Source organism: Neofelis nebulosa, chromosome X, assembly GCF_028018385.1.
Source record: "Neofelis nebulosa isolate mNeoNeb1 chromosome X, mNeoNeb1.pri, whole genome shotgun sequence".
Lineage (NCBI taxonomy): Eukaryota > Metazoa > Chordata > Mammalia > Carnivora > Felidae > Neofelis > Neofelis nebulosa.
In genome coordinates, this window is record NC_080800.1 from 123,063,362 (window position 1) to 123,088,131 (window position 24,770).

General features: G+C 41.2%; 1 long non-coding RNA gene across 1 annotated transcript in view; it reads left to right on the forward strand.

Annotated features, from left to right (window-relative positions):
* Window positions 1–24,770, forward strand: part of LOC131502962 (uncharacterized) — a 120,484-nt gene that overhangs the window by 10,810 nt on the left and 84,904 nt on the right. Inside the window, exons 3-4 of the long non-coding RNA XR_009257287.1 lie at window positions 5,463–5,653; window positions 20,423–20,549. This is a non-coding gene — a long non-coding RNA (uncharacterized LOC131502962). The remainder of the gene's footprint in view (window positions 1–5,462; window positions 5,654–20,422; window positions 20,550–24,770) is intronic.

Here is a 24,770-nt window from a genome sequence, read left to right on the forward strand (position 1 = left end):
ATTATACAATACTGAGTCTTCTGCATCTGGGTTCTTGCACTTACCATAATGTTTTTGAGGTTCATCCATGTTGTAGCAGGTGTCAGAATTTTGTTCCTTTGTGTTGCTAAATAGTATCCCGTTGTATGGACGTAGTATATTTTATCTGTTTACTAACTGGTAAACATTTGAATTGTTTTCATTTTTTGGTTCTATGAATAATGCTGTTATGAACATTTGCTTACAGGTCTTTGTGTGGGCATATGTTTTCATTTTACTTCTTACCTAGAGCATACATAATTGCTGGTTCACATGGTAAATTTATGTCTAACATTTAAAAATTTTTTCAAAAAACATTTTTTTTGTTTTAGTAAGTTAAACTATTTTTAGAAGAGATTGAATACACTATTTAAGAGATACTTGAATAATGCTATTCTGTATTTTGTTCAAGGTGATACTTTTTAAAATGTGAAGCTACTCTTGTGTCATTAGATTATTATGCCTTTTACATCAGAACTAAAGTACATTATGTTTTACATTTTAAGGAACGAATTGACAAACTGGTTTCAAAAGTGGCTGTACCAGTTTACATTGACACCAGTTCATTTCTAAAGATAATTTTTTCTGGGTATAGAATTCTGAGTTGCATGGTTTCTGATGAAAAAATTTCATGTAATTCTTATCTTTTTATTCTATGTAATGTTTCTTTTCTCTGGCCACTTTCAAGATTTTCTTTAACTTTTGTTTTCAGCAGTCTGACTCTGATATGCCAAGGGGTGATTAACTGGAGACCTTGAACTTATATTTGTGCTTTGGTGTCATTTAATTTCAGGATATTCTCACCCATTATGACTTCATAAAAATTTTTAAAATAAATAATTTCCCATCCCCCTGCCTTCCTTCTGGGATTATACTTACCTTAGGCTGTTTTATATATTATCTTGGGTATTCTTTTCTGTTTTTATTTCTAATTTTTCTCTTTGATTTCAATGGGGGTAATTTCTATTGACTGATCTTCAGGTTCACTGATTCTTTCCCTGGCTGTGTTGACACTGGTGGTGAGCCCACTGAACATATTATTTATCTCCACTACCATGTTTTTCATTTCTAGCATTTCCATTTGGTTTTTCTCTTAGAGTTTGTGTTTCTCTGCTGCAATTACCTTCTGCTCCTGCATGATATCCACTTTTCCCATTAGAACTTTTAACGTGTTAATCATAATGGAAGTTCCTTGTCTGATCGCCGCAGTGTCTGTGTCATAGCAGATGCTGGCTCTGATGATTGCTTTGTTTCTTGGGAGTATGATTTTCCTTGCCTTTCTGTGTGTCTTAATTTTTTTTGTTTGAAGCCATACATCTTGTGTGGGACAATAGAGACTGAGGTATATAGTTTTTATGCCTGGATGTGAACGTGAATTTCCTTCTGCTAGATCTTTAGAACAGGGAGTTGACTTACCCTGATTAGGAATTGGACTGAGTTTGAGGTTGTCCTTGCAGAAACCTGTGCACCACAGGTTTCAAATTCCTGTAGCAATTCCTTGTACTTAGGGGGAGAGGTGGTTTTCCAGAACGTTTTGTCAACACTGAGCTTTAGGTCTTCCCTTCCCACTGCTTCAGGTGGTCTCTTTGCATACTCTTCCTCTTCTGTCCCTTTCCCAGCACTATTCTGCTGTTACCAGTTACTGGAACTTAGTTGCTTAGTGGTGTGGGGGACTGGGAGGGGGCAGTTTCCGTTCTTCTGCTTGAGCCTCAGTCTTAGGTCCTGGGTCCCTTGGTCTCAGGAGTGTGGCCTTCATAAGTCTTTTGCCCCTCTCCTTGGTTGTTGTGGGCCCAGCACACATTTCTGCCCTTCTCCCAGGACTCGTTGTTTTACTTGTTTTCCTGTTTTCTTCTCCCAGTTGCCATGGGTTGCTACCGCGCAGTCTGTGTTCTTTGCCTCCACAGAGAAAGGCGTTTTCTTCCTGGAGGAGATAAGGGAAATGCAGAGGTGAGGATTCATAGCCCTCCCTAGTGTTCTTCTCTTCAAGGTCTGCATTTCAATGGTCCCTTCTTAGTGTTCTTTCTGATCTTTTCTGAGAGCAAAGCACCCAGTGGAGTTTCTGGGGTAGGGACTCCCACAGTATCTGAGGCTCTCAGAGGCTTCCCTCTGCCCTGCAGGTTTATATTCTGCATTCACCAAGTCATCTATGGTTCCAGCTGACCTCTTCTTCCTGGTTTTCAGTAAGCCAAGCCCAGATGAGTGAGTGCTTACATCTTTTCTCCTGCAGAAATGATATCTCCTCAGGTTTGGGGCAAGTTTGTTGCTCTGTGGCCACAGTTCTCCAATGCATTTGAAAACATTGATGAATTTAAAATTAGTCTGGCTTGTTTTTTGTCTTAACTATGGGAATGATACTTCTTCCAGCCTACTGCATCCCAGAGTAGAAGCTATTTCCTGGCTGATCAATTTTAGATTTCTTTGAGCTCAGACAGTCAGCCCCTCACACCCCTTATTGTTATTCATATATTGTAATGTGCAGAACATTTCCTTCTTATGATTGTTGCTCTCAAAATATTCTGCTCTGCTTTGCAGTAAATGCCTGTTGACTATTTTGTGGTATTCCTATTTTGGGGTATTTCAGATACCCCATTTATTCCTTCTGCTTCCCCCTAGCAGATACTGCCTGGTCCTATTTTGGGTTTCATTGGAATATCTTTTCATCTAGTTTTGTTGTAGATGTTGTTTATGGGGTTTTGTTGTATTATTCTAGCACTCCATCTGTTTTCAGTGGGTGATTCAGGGAGACAGAAACTATGATGCCACTGCTAACATTTTCCTCCTAAAGTCTTGCCTTTCTTTTTCAAAAGATATTTTTGCTAGGCATAAAATTCTACTTTGACAGACATTTTCTTAGTCTATTGGTGAATGCGGTTTCAGAACTCAGTAAATACCCTGAGGGAAAACCTGGCGGAATACTGCACCATTTTGCCCTCTTCTTCTCACCAGAATCTGGCTCTTCAAGCCTCGAATAATTTTTCTCCATCCCACAGAGACTACCCAAAGCTCTGCTGCTTTGTCTTGTCTTGGTAGAGGCTCTCAGTCTAGGCCTTTACTCCTTTCCCCACTCATTTACCTCATGCCCAGAATCAGCAAACGTTCTGAGGAAAAAGTGGCTGCAGGGTGTCATTGCCTCTCTTTTCCAAAGTCCTGGTTGCCTAATCATTACTGTAATGCCTTCCAATAGATGTTTTACATTTTGATGTGACTTTTCTAGTTATTCTTTGCTACAGGCTACTCCATGGCATTCACACAAGTCCACCCCCACACTAAGTAGTTTCACATGAAATCTCCTCCTCACGAACTGAAGAAATTGCTGAAGGGTGATGTTTTAGGGGGTTCCTTCTCAGATAAATCCATCACTGCTTTTCAAGAGGAAAGACTCTCAAAGATGAATAAAAATGGCCGAGACTGAGGGAGACTGTTGTATTATCGCATCGTTTCCATGACCTCTGTTTTTGGCTGGTAAAGGTGAGGAATTATTTAAGTTAGCACGAGTTGATTAGGTTAGAAAACTAACTTTTCACAAACACAGCAAATGATACCAATCCTAACTTACACACTTTTAGGATCTGAATGAATGAGGCCCTGCTACCTTCTGTCATTATGAGACCCGCAGCACAGCTACCACGCAAAATTATTTCCTTTTGGTATGTTAATTGTTCTCGTAAAACACAAATAATCTTCTGTCTACTTTTCAAGGACTCAGGCATAGGCGCTCACAATAAATCATAGGCGCAATGCCCGTCTTTGGATATAGAGAGCTCCATGCTGTGGAATCTGCCAGAGAAGATGAACTCCCTTGAGAGTAGAATTTACTCTGCTAATTATCATGCTTCCTGCCACAATGCCACAGCCTCCCTTGACTGTATATCCCACAGCTGTGCAGAGTGTTTCAGGCAAAGATTAGATTGCGTCTTCTGTAAGGTCTTCATCCTGGAGACTCTCCAGAAGGGATGGTAGGGCCATAGAAAAACAGAAAACTGTTTTTCTGTTCATGGGCCCCTTATTGCCATGAAAGCAGTATTTGGAACTTAGCTCTCCTCTGCACCAGCTGCATGACTCTGGGTCACCGACTCACCTTTATGTGCATAGATTTCCTCATCTCTGAAATCATCCTAACAACCTTGGCTTCATAAGTCTGTTGTGAAGACCAACTTTAATAATGGGGCAGAAGTTATTTATCAGTTTCAAAGTGCAACATACCAATTAGGGGTTGGTGTGATTGCTGTTGCCTTATCTCATTTTAGTGCTGCTGGAGTCCTAGGGCTGGAAGATGTCTAATCCCACATTTCAGCCAATGCAGTAATCTTCAGTGTCCCAGACAGATGGCCTTTTAGCGTCTGCATGCAGAGATGTTTCAGATGTAGGATAGATTTCACTTATGCTTGTCTTCCAGTCCATATGTTGGGTCCTGGGAGTTCTGGAACTTCTGATCTCCCGTGACTGGGGAGGGAAGGGCAGCAAAGACTTCAGAAGCCCAGAGCCATGCTATGTGTTTTGTTTTGTGTAGCTTCCAGTTTGGGAAGGTGGTAGCCTCCTGTTGGGATATCTAGTCAGTTCTGGAAGCAGGTTTGGTTTAATCCAGACCACCTTCTCTAAACATAGGGGGATTCCTAGGGGAAACCAAGTGCTAGCCCATCCCTTGAGGTTTTCTTTGGGTCTTTGGAATGGTTCTTCCTCTGAAAGGACAAAATCACCTGTGATTCTGATAAGAGCTGGAGGCACCTAGTGACCTAAGCCGGTACTCAATGGGATGGAGAAGAAGAAGTACTAGAGAAATATGAGGGAGTCTTCAGCACTTTCAGGTTATCTAATGGACTAATTTATGCTGACCTTTTTTTAATATGTAAAAAAAATAGTCATAGAATCTGGAAAGGTGATTTAATCTTATTATTTGAGATCATGCACATGTATTGTTTATTTCACATTAGTTGTTTTCATCAGAGGTTACCAAGAGATACCTTCTTAACATTAGACCTATATAAAATTAGCATAAACCTTTGTTCTCTGCAAGAAGGCTACAGCAAATGATCTCTAGAAGTCTCTTCTGTTTCTAAGATAGGTCCACCATTCTTGGATTCTTTCTTGTAATCCTTTTAGAATGACGTGGACTCTTCCAGTCTACTTGGGATAGCCTTCTTCTTACACAGCCTGCATGGTCTGTCACCCTCTCTTTGGTCTAAAACCCTCTGGTGACTTGTAGAACTCTTATTTGTAGTTACAGTTATAGTCTGGTATTGGAATTCTCTATAGACTGCTGCTTGGAGAAGTTCAACATCTTAGAGATGGTTTCAATGAAAGAATTTTATCAAAAAGAATTTGCTGAATTGTGATTGCAAACAAAATAGCTGTGTGGGGACAAAATGTACTCCTGACAAGGGAGCCTTATGTTTGTTTTCCAGCCTCTCCTCCCAGTGCTTCACTTCTAATCTCTCTGCAGAAAGAAACATTTCAACAGAAAACCCTGTGGAAATTGAGACAAGTTATCTTCTCAAAGTCCTGAACTCCCATTCCTACTTCAGAAGGAACTCCTCTGTTCACAGCAGCTAAAGCTAGGCCGAAGTCCAGTTCTTTCCCAAGGAAATTCTGTTTGGATGTTGGACGCACACCTTTCCAAGCATTGTGTTCTTCAAATGTAAGTTCAATGGCATAAATGTCTTTCTGTGGCCTGGAAGAACTTTATATCTTTGTGTTTTCAACTAATGTGATAGTGTTTCATATTTTGCTGGTGCTATTTAGAAAATTCTATATCATAAGGGGATTTTAGAGTTATGACTGCCTTGTTTTATCTGGGTTATATATGGCTCCTTAATTCTGGGGAAAACCAAGTTCTTCATATACAGCATGTGTTTTCCCAACACCCAGGCTGAGAGACTTGGGAGGGAGTAGGAGCTGGCTCTCATTCTGTAGGTGGTAGCAGTAAAGCACCGAGAGGCAAATGTACTTGCCAAGACACCAATTCTCAATTCCATTTGGGGGACATTCAGGGTGTCTCACAGGATCTCAAAATGCCTCACAAAACCACTCGAAAATTCTCAAAGCCAGATTCATCTTAGTTGACTTCAATTTTTTTGGAGTTACAGCATTTTAGGGTGGAGGTGGGTGTGTTTTACAAAAAAAAATAGTAATACAAAAACCGCCACCCCCCCCCCCACCAACCAAGTAAAGCCAACAAAATGTCAAAACTCAAAAAACTTTTAGGAAGCAGTGGACTAGTCAGTAAGTACCAGAACAAGCATTAAAATAACCCAGGTCAGGTAATGAGAGGTATAAATTCTTGACTCATCCTCCATGGATTTGTACTTAAATACATGTCTTGTGTGATGGCGTGTCTGAAGATACTTTTCTGGGCAGGCTTTCTATAGCACTTGGGGACAATCCTAATGGTCTTTTGGGGTGACCTGGTTTTTTTCATTGCCTTTGAAAGGTGAAAAAATATATATGGATACACTTTCACAGTGAGCAATTTAATGTCTCTGGAGCACAGGCTTATAATGGGAGAATTATGCAAACATGTTTTGAAAGGTAGGCTGGGGCCCCATTTTTGAGGGCCTTGAATTCAACTTTCTTCCATAGGTAATTTGGAGGCACTGCAGGTCTTTGGACAAGGACTAAAGGAGAAATATGAAATGGCCAGAGTTAGACTCTAAGGATATTAATAAGGCTGGAATGTGTAGGTTTCACCAGATTGAGACAAGTGAAGACAGAGAGATCAACCAGAAACTTTCAACAGTCTGGGACGAAAGGTGTTATTGAGGTTTTCCAATTTTATTGTGAGCTCTGTTATTGTGTTGGTGTGTAAAAGCTGATGAAGTGTTACCTACCTCTTGGAATTCCATAGACTTTCTAGTTAATGCTGGCTAGGATTTCTCCTGGCTCAAATGAAAACAAAAGGACCCTTTGCCTTGCCTTTCGAAGGTACTCATTCAGAATGGGGTTCTCAAGCCATGTATCGTACTCTTGGCATCATGAAGTTTATGTGGTTCCATGGAGCTCCAAGTTCAGATTGACTGTCTGCAGCTTATTGTGTTGAAAGAGGGGACGTTACATAGACCAGGTGTGAGGTGTTTGACCCACATGTGCTCTCAGACTTGTCACGTGTGAGCTTGAATGGTGGGGCTTCATTTCATTCTGATGTTAGAGGAGATGGAGGGATTTCCCTGCACTCGGTTTGACAGCCACTATTTGGCTTATGTTTCAAGGGGAAAATATAAGGGTTGTGCAATACCAGACCTGAGTTTTTCTGCCCCTGAAAGCTGTTTTCTAAGAACAGGAGTTGGTGGCTTTGGATGCCTAGCAAATGTTTAAAGGAAAATTTGTCTTAATGAAAAAAAGGTATTTTTCCATACCTTTTGTTATGTGAACTTGTAGCAAAGGAGACTTCTCTCTTTACATATTTCTTACGATAAAACAATTCTATCTTCTTCCCACCAAGAGAAATAGTGGCTGAAAAATGGTAGAATAATTTTAAAGTTATAGGAGTACTGTAGCATCCACAGGAACCTTGGCACTTAAAGTTAATACGTAAGCCCTTGGCAGTGAGATGGGACATATTTCCTTGCTTTGAAACAAAGGAAACCTGTTGCATCACAGGTAAGTTGGTATATTAATGTGATATTGACTTTGTTGCTGTCATGCCCTTCCACAGACTGTTCGTCTGGTCCCCACTGTTCCACATACTGTGATGATGTGTATATTTTTATTTCAAAGAAGATCTGAACCATTTTATTTCTATGTTGACCTGCTTTCATCACTGCCCATGCCTATCCCATTCCACTAGGTGGCGATCTTACACATGAGACTGCTGCAGCCGTGCGCACAGCAAAAAACGGCCAAGCAGTAGGCTGGGTGTTGCTTTCCTGTTCGGATGAAACATTTGTGGGTTGCCTTGTCCCTCTATTCCCATCAGCAGCAAGATGCTGTTTCATACCTGCCTGCTTTTCAAAGTCTCCTAAGTGTTGATTTAGTACCTACTCTATTCAAGGTGCTATGGTAGGCACAGAGGCAAGATTTGAGTCAAACAGCTGTCCAGGCCCTCCAGGAGCTCACAGTCTAGTGGCAGGGGACAGATGGCCTAGAGCTACAGTAGAGGGCCATGGCAGGGGAGTGAATGCTTCAGACTGGAGGCTCTGAAGGCCTAGTGGTCCATGACCCTGGTTTGTGGGACTGTTGGCATAGGATGAGGAGTTCCCTGCCATATACTGGAAGGGAGAGACGGGCACTGTTGCATTATTTCACTGGTAGTGACCCTGTTCAGCCCCAGAGGCCAAGGCAGGAAAGCAGTAGCCATGAATGCTCCCTCCCATCCCAGGAATAGACTGGGCTTTTCTCCAGTCTCAGAGACAGATGATCAAATGTATTCCATTGCTCTGGGACCACTGAGTGCAAACATGTATGGCTCTCTCATTTGGTTTTATTATGTAATTTTTTTATTTTTGGAAAGTAAAAAAAAATAGAAAATCACACCCATAAAAGTAGCCATTACCCATATTCCTATCAACAAGAATTAAACCATCTTAACATCTTGATATATCGATTTCCAAAATTTTCTATGTTTATTTTTTAACTATTATGCAGACAACATATTAATATATTGCCCCTTTTCTCATTTGTCTTAACCTGTGTTCCTCCCATTCTTACAGGGCCTATTCTGGGATTCAGTTTTAGGGTGCCAATGTGCCCTGACATAAACGCCTCTCAGCATGATGGCAGCAAAGAGAATTTTTATGTTGTTCTACCTTTTCTCTCTCCTTCCCCCTCAAATGCAAACTGAAATTTTTTTCTGGAGTTTAAAATTACAATTTAGAAAATGTGTAAAATGCAGATAGATGAAAATAAACAAACCACCTGTGGTTCTACCACTTGGAGAGAATCGTAGTTGATGTTCATTTTGGTACATTTTCTTCCAACCTTTTTTCAACGAAGTTTTTTTTTTTAGAATATTAGCTTTTTATCATATTTAATATTTTATAATTTGCCTTTTCAGTGAATTGTTTATATATTTAGATATTCTTCTACCTCATGATTTTTAGTAGTTGCCCAGTATTGCATCCTATAGCTATAACATGCTTGATAATTACTATTGCTAGATATTTAGTTGGCCTCCTTTTCTTTTGTGATTATAATAATGTATGTTCTCAAATATAAATCTGTACATGAATGTGTGATCATCAGGGTAAATTTCTAGAACTGCAACTTCTGAGTTAACCAGTGTGAACATTAGAAGGCACTCTTTCATTGTATCTTTCTTTAGCAAAGTCACATGTTTATTATAGACCATGGAGAAAGCACAGATACACAAGAAGGAGAATATAAAAGTCACTCATATTCTTACCACTCAGAGGTAACCACTATTAACCTTTTATCACAACTGTTCAGTCTTCTTTTCTCTATTTTCTTCATACTCTTCTGTTCGTTTTTTTTAGTTAACATATTCTGAAGAATCTTTTAGGTTCCTTATTCTCCTACGCATTCAGCGGTTACATAGCATTTTGTTGTATAGAAATACCGTAATTTATTTGACCAACTCGCTACTGTTGGGCATTTAGGTTATTTCTGTTTTCCATGCTGGAAACAATGCAGAGATGAGCTTTCTGTGGCCAAGTCTGTGCAAAAATCTTTGGTTGTTTCCTTTGAATAAATTCTAGATGTGCAGTTGTTGGTTCCTACATGTATGCACATTTTTAAGCTTGTGATTGGTATTGCTAACTGGCTCTGTAAATAATTCTCATCTTAGAGGCAGAGTGTGGGCATACCCCTTTGCCCCATTTGTCTGAATTCTTGATTGTCACTGAGTTTTTTGATAATATGATTGCAAAGAATTAGTGCCTTATTTTAAAATTTACGTTTACTTGATCACTAGTGAAGCTAAACTTTTTTTTCTTTTCTTTATCCTTTGCCCACTTTTCTGTTCTGGTATAGATATTTTTCTTATTTACAAAGAGATTTTTTCTAAAGTTTATTTATTTTTGAGAGAGGGCATATGCATGAGCAGGGAAGGGGCAGAGAGAGAGAGAGAGGGAGAGAGAGAACACCAAGTAGGCTCCACGCTGTCAGCACAGAGCCCAATGTAGGGCTCGATCTCATGATGGTGACATCAGGACCTGAGCCAAAATTAAGAGTTTGATGCTTAACCAACTGAGCCACCCAGGCACCCCTACTGAAGAGATTTTTAAAATAAATTTAAAATATCAATTCTTTGTCATCCATGCTAGTTTTCTCTTTTGGCTATTTGTTGTGATGATTTCCCAATACAAGTAAAACCTTAGTTTGCAAGCATAATTCGTTCCAGAAATATTATTGTAATCCAAAGCACTGTAGATCAAAGCGAATTTCCCCATAAGAAATAATGGAAACTTAGACGATTTGTTCCACAACCCAAAAATATTGATATAAAAGTGATTACAATACTATAACATAGTACAAAATAATAAAGAAAATAAAAACTATAAAGAAAAATAAACAAATTAACCTGCACTTATCTTTGAAAACCTTCGTGGCTGGTGTGAGGGAGATGAGAGAGAGGAGGGTTATTGTGTAGGACGACTTTCACTATCAGTAATGGAATCACTATCTATTGGCTCAATGGAGCCTTTTCCTGCATGAGGCCATTGTATATGCTTGCACGGATGTTGACTACAGTGCAGTATTAATAAACTCTTGTCACATACTGTATTTAATGTAACGGACAATAAGGCAGCAGAGGAAAGGGTCTCTATCTGCAGGCAGCCTGACCTAGAAGGAAGCAAAGCATTCCTAAGCTTACTCTTGTGTGCAAAAGCAAAGGACTGTCCATAGGTGCTTTGAAGTGACAAAAAATACACTAGTGCCAGTTGTGGACACCTTCCAGAGTTCTGAAAAATTACTGATTTCTGCCAAACACTGTGGCCTGAGACTGAGCATCCGAGCATGAGAGATGATCACCCACAATCCCACAGCAAGAGAGAGAGAGAGAGAGAGAGAGAGAGAGAAGAACCATTGGCTCAGTTGTGATCATGTGACGTTTGGCATCACATACTACTTGTATTGTAAGACATCACTCGTTTATCAAGGTAAAATTTATTACAAAATTTTGCCTGCCTTGAAGAACACTCACAGAATAAGTTACTCTTAATCCAAGGTCTTACTTTAAATTGCAGTCCTGGAAATCCCCTTTTGCTTATGGTGTGATACTCTTGTCTTACCAGGTTTGGTTTGCTGGCATTTTATTTAGGATTTTTGCATCTCTATTTGTAACTGTTAGCTTTCAGTTTTCTCTCTCTGCGTGTTTGTATGTGTATTCACCAAATTTTATGGACAGGATAACTTAGTTTTATAAAACATATGGGACTTTTTTCCTTCTATTTCTGTATACCGGGAACTACTTTCAGAGCATGGAAATTATTGGTTCCTTGTAAATTAGAAAGAACTTGCCCATAAAACTATCTAGGTGCTGTAGTAACCATTGGAGGAAATGACTTCTAACAACATGGTTTGCCCCATGTTCTCTACTTCTTTGTGATTCCAATTTGCTGTTTCCTATAAAAACATCCATTTTATTAAGATTTTCAAATTTATTAGCATTTTTCAAGCTTCAGGGAGATATAATCCCCATGCCATACACTTCATCCGTTTAAAGTAGTTTCTAGTATATTCAGAGTTCTACGACCATCACCACAATTGCCACCGTAAATTTTAAAACATTAAAAAAAACAACAAAGAAACTCCATAGCCATTAGCACTCACTCTCCATTTCCTGTTAGTCCTACCAGCCCTAGACAGCCTCTAATTTGTTTTCTGTCTCTCTACATGTGCCTACTCTAGACCTTTCATATAAATGGAATCACACAATATGTGGTCTTTTGTGACTGCCTTCTCTCACTTAGCATCAAGCTTCTAAGATTCACCCAGTTGTAACGTGTACTAGTACTTCATTTTCTCTTTGTTTTTTTTTAATAGACCTTTATTGTTTTAGAGCACTTTTGGGTTTGCAGAGAATTGAGCAGATAGTATAGTGTTCCCATATACTTTCCTCTCCCATATGCTCTCCTGACCATAGTCTTCCCCACTAACATCTTTCATTGGTGTGATACATTTGTTATAATTAATGAGTCAATGTTGATATTATTAACTAAAGTTCACAGTTTACATTAGGGTCCACGCTTTGTGTTGTAGTTCTGTGAGTTTTGACAAGAGCAAAATGTCACGTATCATCCATGGCAAGTATCCTATAGAGTAGTTTGATGAATAGTTGGAGTACAGGGGATTTATAGTGCAGTCCTTCCCTCCTCTGCCAGAACCTCTAGCCACACTGCTCTGTTTACTGTCTCCATGGTTTTGCCTTTCCCAGAATGTCATGTAGTTGGAATCATACAGTATGGAGCCTTTTCACATTGGTTTCTTTCACTTGGTGGTATGCATTTAAGGTTCCTCCATAGTGTTTTTCATGGCTTGAGGGTTCATTCCTTTTTCGGGCTGAATGATATGCCATTGTCTGGATAGACCATAGTTTATTTTATCCATTCCCGTACTGAAGGAGATCTTGCTTGCTGCCAGGTTTTGGCAACTCTGAATAAAGTTGCTGTAAACATCTGTGTGCAGGTTTTTGTATGGACCTAAGTTTTCAACACTTTTGGGTAAATATCAAGGAGCACAATTGTTAGATCATATGGTAAGAGTATGCTTTGTCTCGTAAGAAACTGCCAAACTGTCTTCCACAGTGGCTAAAGCATTTCACATTTTCTCTAGTAAGGAATGAGAGTTCCTGTTGCTTGGCATCCTTGCTAGCATTTGGTGTGTCAGTCGTTTGGATTTTATCCATTCCAATAGGTGTGTAGTAGTATCTCATTGTTTTAATTCGCAATTCACTGATGACACATAATATGGAGCATCTTACCATCTATATATCTTCTTTGTGAAGTTTTTGTTCAGATCCTTTGCCTATTTTTAAATTGGGTTTTTTGCTTATTGTTGTGTTCAGCGTTCTTTGTATATTTTAGATATAGGTCCTTTATCAGATACGTATTTGCAAATATTTCTCGTTTCTTTTTTCATTCTCTTAACAATGTTCTTTACAAAGCACAATTAAAAAATTTTTTTTAATTTTGTTTCTAAGTAATTCTACACCCACCATGCAGCTTGCACTCACAACCCCGAGATTAAGAGTCACATGCTCAACCGACTGAGCCAGCCAGGTGCTGCACCTGTTTCTAGTTTCTCGCCGTGCCCCCGCAACCCCCTTTACTCTGTCCGCTGACACAAAGTGGTTTTCCAAACTGAACATTTAGTCATGGCATTTCACTGCAAAGAACAAACAAAAACAAAAACAATAAACAACAAAATAAAAACAGGAAAAATTTCGAATTTCCCTGGTGGTGCCTCACTTTCCTAAAGGTGTATAGTTCAAGCTCTTTAGCCTGGCATATCCATGTGCTTCTTACTTACTTCTTTACTTTCATTTCACCTTATTCTCCCACCCCCATCTTATCTTAGGCTCCAGCAATATTCCGGGACGTTTAACATATTCCCTGTGTTCAGACTCCTTTGCCTGCCTTGTCTGCCTTTGTTCTTCAAAAACCCTGTCTGGGTGTCCCCTACTTGGAAAACCCTTTTTCCAGAACAATGAACTACATCCAGCTCTGAGATTCTTCTGTACTTCACATAATGTCATATCATAATTCTTTTGTTTATGTGTCTGTCTTCCCTCCTAGGCTGTGAGCTCTCCAAGGACAGATTGTGGCTGTTTTTCCAGCAATATAATAAGTGCTCAGTAAATATTTATTGAATGAATGATTAAGATGTTCCATGGACTGAATTGTGGTCCCTGAAGTCTAACTCTATGTGGCACTGAGTGTGAAATAATATGATACCACAGATTTCATGTCTTTTATTTTCTCTCCTAGTCGACAAGCTCAAACCTTTCGTTTTCTTGGAGGTAGACATGATCACCTGGCTGGTATTAGAGGGGATGACTGATAAGAACCTATTTCAGTGAATGTGGACTTGATGCTTTCTAAGGGCTCTGTACATGAAAGAAATCTCCATCCCCTCTTTGCTTAACTCTTGGCATAACTTCTGATAGCTCCCCCACTCTAAGAGTTACTTCTTGGGCAATGAGAGATCAGGTTCCTTTAGGGGGGTGGACATTATGCCACATGGTGTCATTGCCCGATATCTGTAGGGTTTGGGATTCTAAGAAGTAATCTGTGGGCTGGGACCTCCTCCTAGAGGATGAACAGCTCCATAGGAGAGAGTAGTAGCTTATAACATGCCAAAGAACATCTAGTCCAAGGGCTTTGGGGGAGTTTATGGTCCCTTCTGGACCTGTAAGACATAAGCCCTCAGGGACAACAGTGCAGTTTGTTAGAGAATAGCCCAGAGCTCATCTGGGCTCAGATTCCTCAGGGTCAGCAAATCAATTTGGTTTCCCTGGGCTCTGTGGGACTGAACTTTAAGACTGCTACCCCTGGGAGTGACATCCCCAGGAAAATCTCAGGGGACCTATTACTCACCTGAGTAGACAGGCTTCAGGAAGACCTGGAAGAGTCTTAGGAAGTCGGGTTGTTGAGCCTGTCTAGCATGCTGCATTGGGCTTTACACCCTTTATCATGGAAACCTGAGCACAGGTAGAAGTCACTGGGGAGGATTGTGGCTTAGTGAACTTTTTTCAGTAATGCTCAGCTGTGAAGCCTGTGTCCTTGGGATATTAGCACTGCCCCTGCTACAGCGGGTTCTCACTATCTTATGCTTTCCCAGAGTGGACCTCCAGTCCTAGTTAGGCCAGTGCACTTCCTTATGGACTAAGTGGCTTTCTTACCCTGATACCTTGGTGAGCCTACTGGAGATTATCATTCAGTAGACTTTGGTCTCATGGAATGAGATTGTTATTTCTGGTTCAGAGAGACTAAGGAAAAACTACAATTGCAGAAATGTCTTTGCAATACTGTGTAACAGTTTACAGAAAAACTTCACATATATTAATTTATTCATTCGATCTTCACACAAACCAGTACCTGGCACTTAGTAGACATTCACATGTTTGGCATATGAATGAGCATGGGGATTTATTATGCTGTTATACAGATATGGGAACTGAGACCCAAGCAGATGAATTGAACTTCCTAAAATCCAAATCTAGTTAGTCAGTGTAGAGCCTCAACTTAAAATCAGACCTATTGCAGGTCGACATTCACTAAGCACTTATTATGCGCACTTATTATGTGCTTGACAAGCACTTATTATGTGCTTGACAGTGATAAATAAACATATTTCTTGCTTTCAAGGAGCTTACAGGTTTGTCAAGAAGCCAGACACATGAGGAAATAATCTCAACACAATGTGCTAAGTGCTAGAATAGAGAACTCCGTGCAATGCTATGGGGTCACAGAGGAAGGGTGCCTAATCCAGTCTAATGAGGTCATGAAAGGCTTGTTGAAGAAGTGACACCTCAGTTAAAATTTGAAGGTTCAGTAGAGGTTGGCCAAAGGTAGAAAGAACATTCTAGGCTGAAAGGTCAGCATCAGTGGGGACACAGAGGTGTGACCCAACATGGTATATTCTGGGACTGCTGGAGTGTTCATTGCCAAGGGGGAAGTGGCAGGAATGGTGACTAGACAGGTAGGCAGGAACCAGGTCATTGAAGGTGTAAACTTTGCCTGGTACACCATTAGTTCCCAAACACTGCTGACTCATTCAAATCGCCCAGGGCACTTAAAAAATATAAAGATGTCTTACCCACATGTCCAGTGATTTCTCGATGAGCTGCGTTTAACAATCACTTCTTTAAAAAAATATTTTTAAAGTTTATTTATTTATTTGGAGAGAGAGGGAGCACAAGTGGGGGTGGAACAGAGAGAGGGAGAGAGAGAATCCCAAGCAGCCTTCTCACCGTCAACGAAGAGCCTGATGCGGGGCTTAAACTCACAAACTGTGAGATCGTGACCTGAGCCAAAATCAAGAATCAGACACTCAACCAACTTCGCCACCCAGGTGCCCCTAACAATTACTTCTGGAGGCAACAGGAAGCTATTGGAAGGTTGGTAGCAGGGGAGGAACATAGATTGTCATATTGGATCACTTTGGTGATGATGTACATGGAGGCAGGTCGATTTGAGAGGAATGCTCCTGGAGGCACAGAGACTCCAGCAGCATGTTGAATTGAGAGCTCATGGTGGATGGAATAAGGCAGTAGCAGTGGGGATGGAGAGGAAGAGGCAGATCAAAAGAGATTTCAAAGTGGTGGAATCCTTATAACGTTGTGGAAGAGAGGTGTCTAGGCTAATTCTCCAGGTTTCTGGCATGGCTTCTTGGGTAGAGGGTGGTATTTCTGACCAAGACCATAAATGGAGTGTGGAGAGAGAATGGGGGAATAATTGATAAATTCAGCATGGAATCTGCTATATTTGAGATACTGTAGGACTTCCAGATGGGAGGGTGGCAATTTAGTTTCAGAGCTCAGGATGATTGCCTGGGCTGGAGATAATAGACCTGAGCTGCTCTGTATGGCGGATTTGAAGTCGTGAGTGGCAGAGATCTCTCAGAGAGTGTGTGCAGAGTGCACCTTCAATTATTCTTTCCCTTTTTGTCTTCAGGGGTGGTTCTTATGAAAAATCAGAACCTTTTTGTTTGTTTTCAAAGTGTCAGTAAGGCAAAGTGGGAGAACGAAAATGGCATAGAAGGTGGAGTTAGGGAATGTGAGTTGAAGCCCTGCCTCTGCTACTTCACTGTTCTGCAACCCTGAGCAGTCACCGAGCCTCTCAGCCTCCAGGTCTTCATCTATAAAGCAAGGGTTGTAGGAATATCTGCCTCACAGAGTTATTGGGAAGATCCAGTGAGAACATGCATGCAAAAAATACCACGTAAAGAACCAGAAAAACATTGGTTTCCCTCCCCCAAGAAACTTGGACCAATATGTGGGAATTATAGGGAGGCAGACTTTGACTTAGTGTAAGAAAAGACTGTCTAAGCCTGGAGCTGTTGGATGATGGGAAGAGTTTTGGGAGAGGGGAAGGTCTGAGACTCTTGAGGTCTTTAAGCAGAGCTAGGTTTCTGAGCTTCTGCTGAGAGTTTTGTTGCCAAGGGTGGGGTCGCCCTGGATGACCTCTGAGCTCTCTTGTGGCTCAGATAGTGTTTGAGTTACTAGAATACTTCTCAACCCTTATTTCTGAACATTTTTACACTACTTAGATTTTTTTTTGAATTGTAAAAGCAATATAGGTGCATGATTATTTCTTTTTCTTGAAAATCTCTTAAAGCTCTGGGCATTTTGGTTCCTAGGTGGAGTCTTGGTTTATATACCCTTAATAACTAGGCAGCCTGCTTCAGATCTTACTGCATGGAGCATTTATAGACATTTTGTTTTAAATTCTCTTTAATGAGGATTTGGTGGATGCTAAAATGTGTCTGTGTGGTGCAGTTAAGGCCTCTCTCATACAGACCAGCAGTACGAGGGTGGGGTGTGGGCATTCTAACGTCTTGACAATTCTGAGTTATAGGTTACTTTAAAGTGATTGATTTTTATTATTTGCAAGCAGAAATGATATTATAAACAGCTAACAACATTGCCAAGCAGAGGTCTTGCTAGAGTATGCTACAATGAGTAGGTAAAGATCATTTGAAATTAGCACACTAATTATTTCTATGCAAATGAATGTTGTCAGAGAGCTTAGAAACAGGTTGTTCTCTGAACTGGGTTAAACATCCCCTAAGAGCTCATGTTTATACTCTTAATTTGCTCAGAAACCTGTTGTTGGTGTTTTTTAAATAGAAGAAAGGTAAAATATGCCAGCCCATGATTGAATTATCACTAATTCAGCAATAGTTTGAAAAGAATTATATTTTTATGTATTTATTTTATTGCCAGTTACTAGTGTAACACACATTTGCTAAAAGGAGGCCTAGTTTTCTTGCTAACTTTCTACACACAGAGATTATTTTTCTAAATGGTAGATGTCCACCCATGCCATTTGATGAGGACTTATCTTTATGACTGATAGTTTAGATGACTTCCAGGCTCTTTTATTTTTGTTATTTATTATTTATTTGTTCGTTTGTTCGTTTTTCAGTAAGGTCTGTGCTCAATGTGGGGTCTGAACTCATGACCCTGAGATCAAGAATCTCATGCTCTACTGACTGAGCCAGCCAGGTACCCTGCTTCCTGGCTCTTTTAAGAACATCACCAAAACACTTGTTCCCAAATGATAGTAATTTCATATCTAGCAAATATTCTAGCTGGGAAAAAGTTACTGTAAGCCATATAGAGGTGAACAGCTTTGAAAAGCAAGAATATGAGAAAATGCACTCAGCCCTAATTGTGGGAGCAGCTTACTTTCATCTTTTTCATTCAGCAGGCACTTCACAGTCTTGGAAGGTCCTGGGTTAGCTTTTGATTACCCATTTTCATTGCATGTAGCGATGCCAAGGGTTGGTTGAGTGAAGCTTCTTGATATTTTGAAACAGTAAATGTTTAATTATGCTTACCTTCCCCACCTCACTCCCTGCCCCTGGTCCTCATCTACAGGACCTGGTGGATCAAGGAAGAAGGCCTGTGGTAACCTGTACCAAATCTTCTGAGATGACAGGTCTCGGAGGGGTAACAGTAGAGGTGGAAGATTCGCAGGGAATATGGTTGAGATGGATGTTGGGAAGAAGGGAGAAAGAGAATCTATGAACAAGCCCAAGTGGAAAGCCATGGAGTGTTAGGTCATGAGCTAGACCACAGGAAGATGGGTCAGAATCGGGGGTAACAGACACAAGGAGCAATGGGGTAAAGTCCAAGCCTAAAGTTGGGCCATGGTATTCCAGCAGGTTGTTAAGCTTTGGTCTGACCATGGAGGGAAGCTGAGCAGATTGATAATCAGGCTGCTCTATAGAAGCCTTGGAGTTCATGTTCATCTATAGCTTCATAGATATGTCTTTATACCAGTTAATTACTCCACACAGCTCACTGCTTAGACATTTATTTTTTGACAGACCGACTTGAGGAGGTGATGTAGTGTGTTGGAAAGAGCATTGCCGGGAGGCACCAGTACTCTGGGTTTTTAGTCAGTACTCTGCCACTGATTGCCCATGAAATCTTAGACAAGTCATCTAATCTTTGAGAGCCTCAGTTTCCCTGTATATAAAATGGGGATTGAGGAGGTAAAGACATATGATTCATCTTTCAGTTGTGAGTTCTAAAGCATAGAAAAGAATTCTGTGGCCTTTGACATTTGGCTTGTTTTACTTGGAAAGAAATACACCCGCAGCACTACATTTGACCTGAACCTATGGAAAGCCCCAAAGTCAAAATCAAACTATCAATAGTCAAATCCTTTCCCTTGCTTGCTTGCCAGAGCCAGGGGTGTTGAAGATAGTCTGTTTCGTTGGGCCATTTAGCGTTTGTGGGAATGGCATGAAGCAAAGTGACTAGGGTTGAGCAGTTGTTCTTCTTGGCCTCTGCATATACGATAGCTTACATAGTGGTATTAGACCAGAGGCCCGCTGCACTGCAGGTACTCTTACGGGGCTGATAGCCCCTAGTGATGCACACAGCACCAGCACACGGGAGAGCTTTAGTCCTTTGCCCAAATCACACATGGCTCATTGGCTGAGGACTGTGGTAAGATGAGCTGCCCTTTCTGAATGGCGATAGATGGGCACCATCCTGTCAGTCCTGCCAGGGTAAGACAAAGATGTAAGGGGCTGCTAGTGGACTTTAAAATGTGAATTTAAAAAATTGTCCTTAATTATAAAAAAAAATAGCCTTAATTACAGCTTACCACAGGCAGGCCGTGCATTTCTGAGTAGTTTTACAAACAAGGGAAGAAGCCAATAGTTTGGTAAGTGCTAGTGAGTTCTCATTTGCATGCTGTCCCACACCCAAATTGTAATACTGCAACACCACAATTTGCAGACAAATTACCAGCATGACAAATTAGCACAATTTGTTAATTTCCTCTTTAATTGCCTTACAAAGAGTAGCGTTTCTGTCATTTGCCTTTTTTGACATAGAGGCTCGTCTTAAAAGGAGAAAGACTTTAACATAGCTAAATCTATGTCTATAACAAGTAAAGCTTGTTTTCATTTTTCTTACCCAGCCGGCTAAGATTTATACAGTAATTATTCAACTGATGCATCTTAAACATTCCAGTTAAAATACACACTTCTGGCCAGAAATTGTTCAACCCCCAGCACACTGCAAGGAATAAATACTCAGAACTGTAAATGGGTAAACTCAGTCTTTCCATGTGGTGAGGTCAACAGAACTCACAGTGAACATACAAAGGATAGAGAACTAATTATTATTGAGATTCAGGTAAGTGATTTCTTAGGCATTTTAGCTGTCATGCTGTGGAATAATTGCAAACCCACCAGGAAGGAATTGCAAAACACAACCTACTTCTCTTTTCCCCAATGGCTACATAGAATTTTTTTTTCTGTTTTTCAGTTTGTGCCAACCCTCTATTTAATCATTAAAAGGACTGTTATTTTAAGTATCAACTACCTCAGTAACAGTGTTCGACTGAAATCCTACAGAATGGTGACTTTGCCCAGAGTGTGACTTCAGTGAGCTGGTGAGTTTGAAGGCAATCGGAGCTATTAGTAATGGAGTACAGAGCTCTGTGGCAATTTTGTTTAAGTGTTGTGCAAGTTAATGTTCTACCTGACTCATGTAACCATCACTGTCCAGTCCCATCAGTGACAACATACAGTTGTTAAATACCGTGTCATAGGCATCAAGTGTTCTACTATCATTTAAATATCAGTAACAGCAGCAGCAAATACTCTAGGCATACCACAGAACCCACGTTAGTGGGTATCCCAGCTTGGTGACAAGATTCTTCCTGCTTCTAGATCTTTGCATATTCTGTTTCTTGTCCAGGAATGCTGTTCAAGTCTTGGTTTAAAGGCCTTTTCAAGAGGTCCCCCTTCCTTCCTCTGGTATTCTTGATCACCGTACCCATGTGTTTCCTTCATAGTATTTGTCACAAATGAAAATGATACTTGTATCTTTTTTCTTGTTAATTGTCTCCCCTGCTAGTCTATAAGCTATACAAGGACAGAGACCTTGTCTATTTATATTCATCCCTAGATCTCCTTGCCTAGCAAAGTAAGTAGGGGCTCTAAATATTTTAATGAATAAAGGAGGCAATGTAGCAGAAATACAGGGAGGCAGGAGCCCAATGTGCTGAGAACTTCCAGATTAATCTCATGACCGCATGTGGTCCTGCCTAGGCCTGTAGGACCTATCACAGTATGCCCACATATAGGCTGGACATTTCCACCTGATGGTCCACAGGCCCTTCCTGGTCAACATTCCAAGATTTAATTCATCAGCCTGCCTCCCAGATCTTTTCCCTTCTTAGTCATAGCTTGAATAATGGCACTGTCATGCCTGTCATCATCCAGGTAAGACACTTCGCCTTCGTTTTGCCCTCTGTCCTCCTCAACTCCAGCACTCAGTCCTGTCAGTGTGTCTTCCTGAATACCGCTTGAATCTGTTCTCTCCATTGACATGACTCTGGTTCAGGTTCACATCTTCTCTTATTTACATTACTGCAAATACTTTCTGATGGTCTCTCTGTCTCCTCAGTTTTATACCCTAAAGACCACCTCCCTCTCCACCAAAAGTCAAACTCTATTTTCTCTCCTTCTGTCTAGAAGGCAGTAAGGACTGGCAATGCACAGAAGTAGCTGGAATGCTACTGAGTAAGAGATATTCAAAGATTGCAGACCTATGATTTCTTCAAGATTAATTTCCTTTTTGTTTTTCTGCTACGGATCCAATGGAATAAGCTATTAAAATGCTTTGAGCTTCTGAACGAAAGCACAGAACTGTGCCAGCAGAACAACATAAAGGTTTCCTTTATTTATTTTCCTCTAGCATCTATCTGTGATGGATGATATGACCATGAATCTTCACTTAAATATGGAATCCTGAAAAATCATAAAATCCTCAGTGTCAGAGCTGGACAGAGGCCATCTGGATCTTTTGTCTGAGGCTCAGAGAAGGGAAGGACCTTATTTAAGGTCACAAACTGAGTTAGCTGTAGAATTAGGACTCAGACTCAGTTCTCTGTATTTCTCAAGTCATCACGAGGCTTCACTTGGATGTATTATTTAAACATTTGGCAGCTCTGTGGCCCACTCCCCAGACCACTGTGGCATGACTTCCTTCCTTCATCTGACTTCTCTTTCTTTTTTTGCTTCTCTTGTGCCTGAGTGCTAATCAGTGAGATTAGGAAGAAATTATGACCTTTATAAGTCACATGTGCTGCCTTGGTGATTTCCAAAAGGGGACTTTGGAGCACTAGAGGTTTCTTGGAGCTGCCCTTGGGCTTCTGTGTATACCACCAGTCAGTGGGGTCCCAGGAAAACAGGGCTCTGGGATGCCAACCCCCACTTCATACTGTATGGGAAGTTTTGTTTTCATTTGTTTTATATGGGCTCACACTGCCACTGGATTTAAGTGATTTCATGTTGAAAAAGTTTTGAAAACTGCCTGAGGGAATGCACTTACTAGTTTACTCCCCCAGTTGAATATTCCAATTAAACAATATTTCTGTGATTTTGTGTTTATTTTTATTTTTACCCTTCTCTTTACAATGATAAAAGGAAGAAAAACTCCAGGCCTGCTCATGTGGGTGTGGTAACTTGAATGTCGATTGTCCCAAACTGGCTAGTGGAGCAGTGCCTGAAGCTGGGACTTTATGGCCTCTCAGCTATGTGTTAGTATGAACGGGTCAGTTCTACCTAGTGTCCTACTTTCCCTCTCAGGCCTGGGTGTACGTGAGATTACTAGGTAGAAGGTATGTTGTCATAAGAATCTAGTATGTCTTCTGTAGCTTACTTGAATTCCTGGTCTTTAGTCTTTGATACTGACCAGTGGTGAGGAAGGTGGAATGTATGATTTCTGAGAGCCCAGTGTTGTGGCACCATAGTAAAACACTGTATGAATGAATATCCATGGAAAGGGGAAATTGATGTTGAAAACTGACATGTGTCATGGTGTAGGGTCCCCAGGGATGGTTTTCCAGTTTCTGGCTTGGGAGGTGATGATGGCAGGGATGTCGGGGCTTGGGAGGAGGGACAAATGGTATTTCTGACTTGACCATTTTCCTTTGGTGTGTCCAGAGATGGTTGACATACTCTTTATACTTCTTGACACGATGCAAAGCAAGGCTACTCCTAACTTTGGTGGGCCTGTGGCAAGGATGCAAACTGTAGGCTCACTTCCAGCTCCCCCTTCTCTCTAACCTCTTGGCTCCGTCCCTTACCCTGAGGGGCCTTCTGCACGTGCCGTAGATACAAGCCTTGCTCCACAGAGTATTGACCCCAGTCCAGAGCATTGGCAGTACTTGAGAGCTTATTAGAACTGCAGACTCTCAGGGCCTGCTGTAAGCCTACTTCACCAGGCTCTGGATTTTAATAGGATTCTAGGTGATTCACAGTCACATTCAGGTTTGGGAAGGATCATTATAGCCCACATGTTCAAGCTCCAGCATTACTGGGTTGAAGGGCAACAACTGCCCCATGGCCACCCCTCATAACACCTTAGTAGGCCTAGGGTTGTTCCCACCTATGGCTTGGTTCATCCTTAGGAAGACAGAGCTAGGGAAGGGGATGGCACAGGCCACAGGCACAGGCTTGGGGCATATGACCAGGGAATTTTAAGGTCTTGGATATTCTGAGAGTAGCCTAGAAGAGGGAAGCATAGAGTTTGAGTAGACAAGTTCCTTGGCCCCATAGACTCCTTGCTGTATGAGGAGCGGTGTGTCTAGAGCAGGGCCAGAGCAAGGCCCTATAAAGTGTGACGCCTAGGGCAGGGACCTGGTTGCCTCAGTCTAAGAGTGATGCTGTTGACAGGTGTTCACAATGTCCATGTGGATGGGGGTTGGGTGGGGGTGATTCATGGCTCTTTGAGGTACTTGGTGGCTGTCAGTGTCTTGGTGACTCTTTGGGGTGTGGGGAAGTAGTAGTGATGGGGCCATTACTGCTTTAAGAGGGAATCAAAGTGAACTGTTTTAAGCAAACTTTTTAGTAGCTAGGGAGGCACATTCATGGACTTATATATAGAAGGTACATAGTGAAGGTGGCTCCTTTAGTGCCTAATAACAATTCTACTAGACCAGCTGGCAGCCTGCACCAGGATGCAGTTGGATGTGGGTGTGGAGGGCTTTGAACAGCTTCCTCCAAACCTAAGATACAGTCAGTTTCCCTTAAAGAATTAAGAGCAGTGTCTGGTGTGGTTGAGGTGAGGTGGCTGGTACATGGGGGGAAATGTGTGTCCACTGCCACCTGGATGATGCCGTGGTTGTGAGACAAGCAGGTCTGAAGTGAAGCCCATTAGATTGCTGTTCCAGCAATCACACCTCAGCTTCCTCATCTGTAAAATGGATCTAGTGCTCCTTGCCTTGCCTAATTTACAGAGATGTTGGGTAGCTCTGTAAGGGAATGGATAGAAAAGTCCTTTGTAATTGTCAGGTGGGGGCACACATGAAGAAATGAGAATCATGCTACCATTTGCTGTCTTTCCTTTGGGAGTATGCCTTCACCTGCACCTGAGTTTTAGATTTAGCTTATCCACCCTTTAGCAATGCACAAGGCTCCATGCAAAGCCATCTCTGCCCCTTTGCCCAGCAACTTCCAGCCCCTTCCAAGCAGATACACTGCTGTGATTCTCATTTTTTGAGTTCCACAGTGGGGGAGGGGGTTTTATATTGGCAAACATTTCTGAAGAGACAAGTAATTGCCTCTGGAAAGAGAATGCTCTTCTCTTCCAAAAATTCATATTT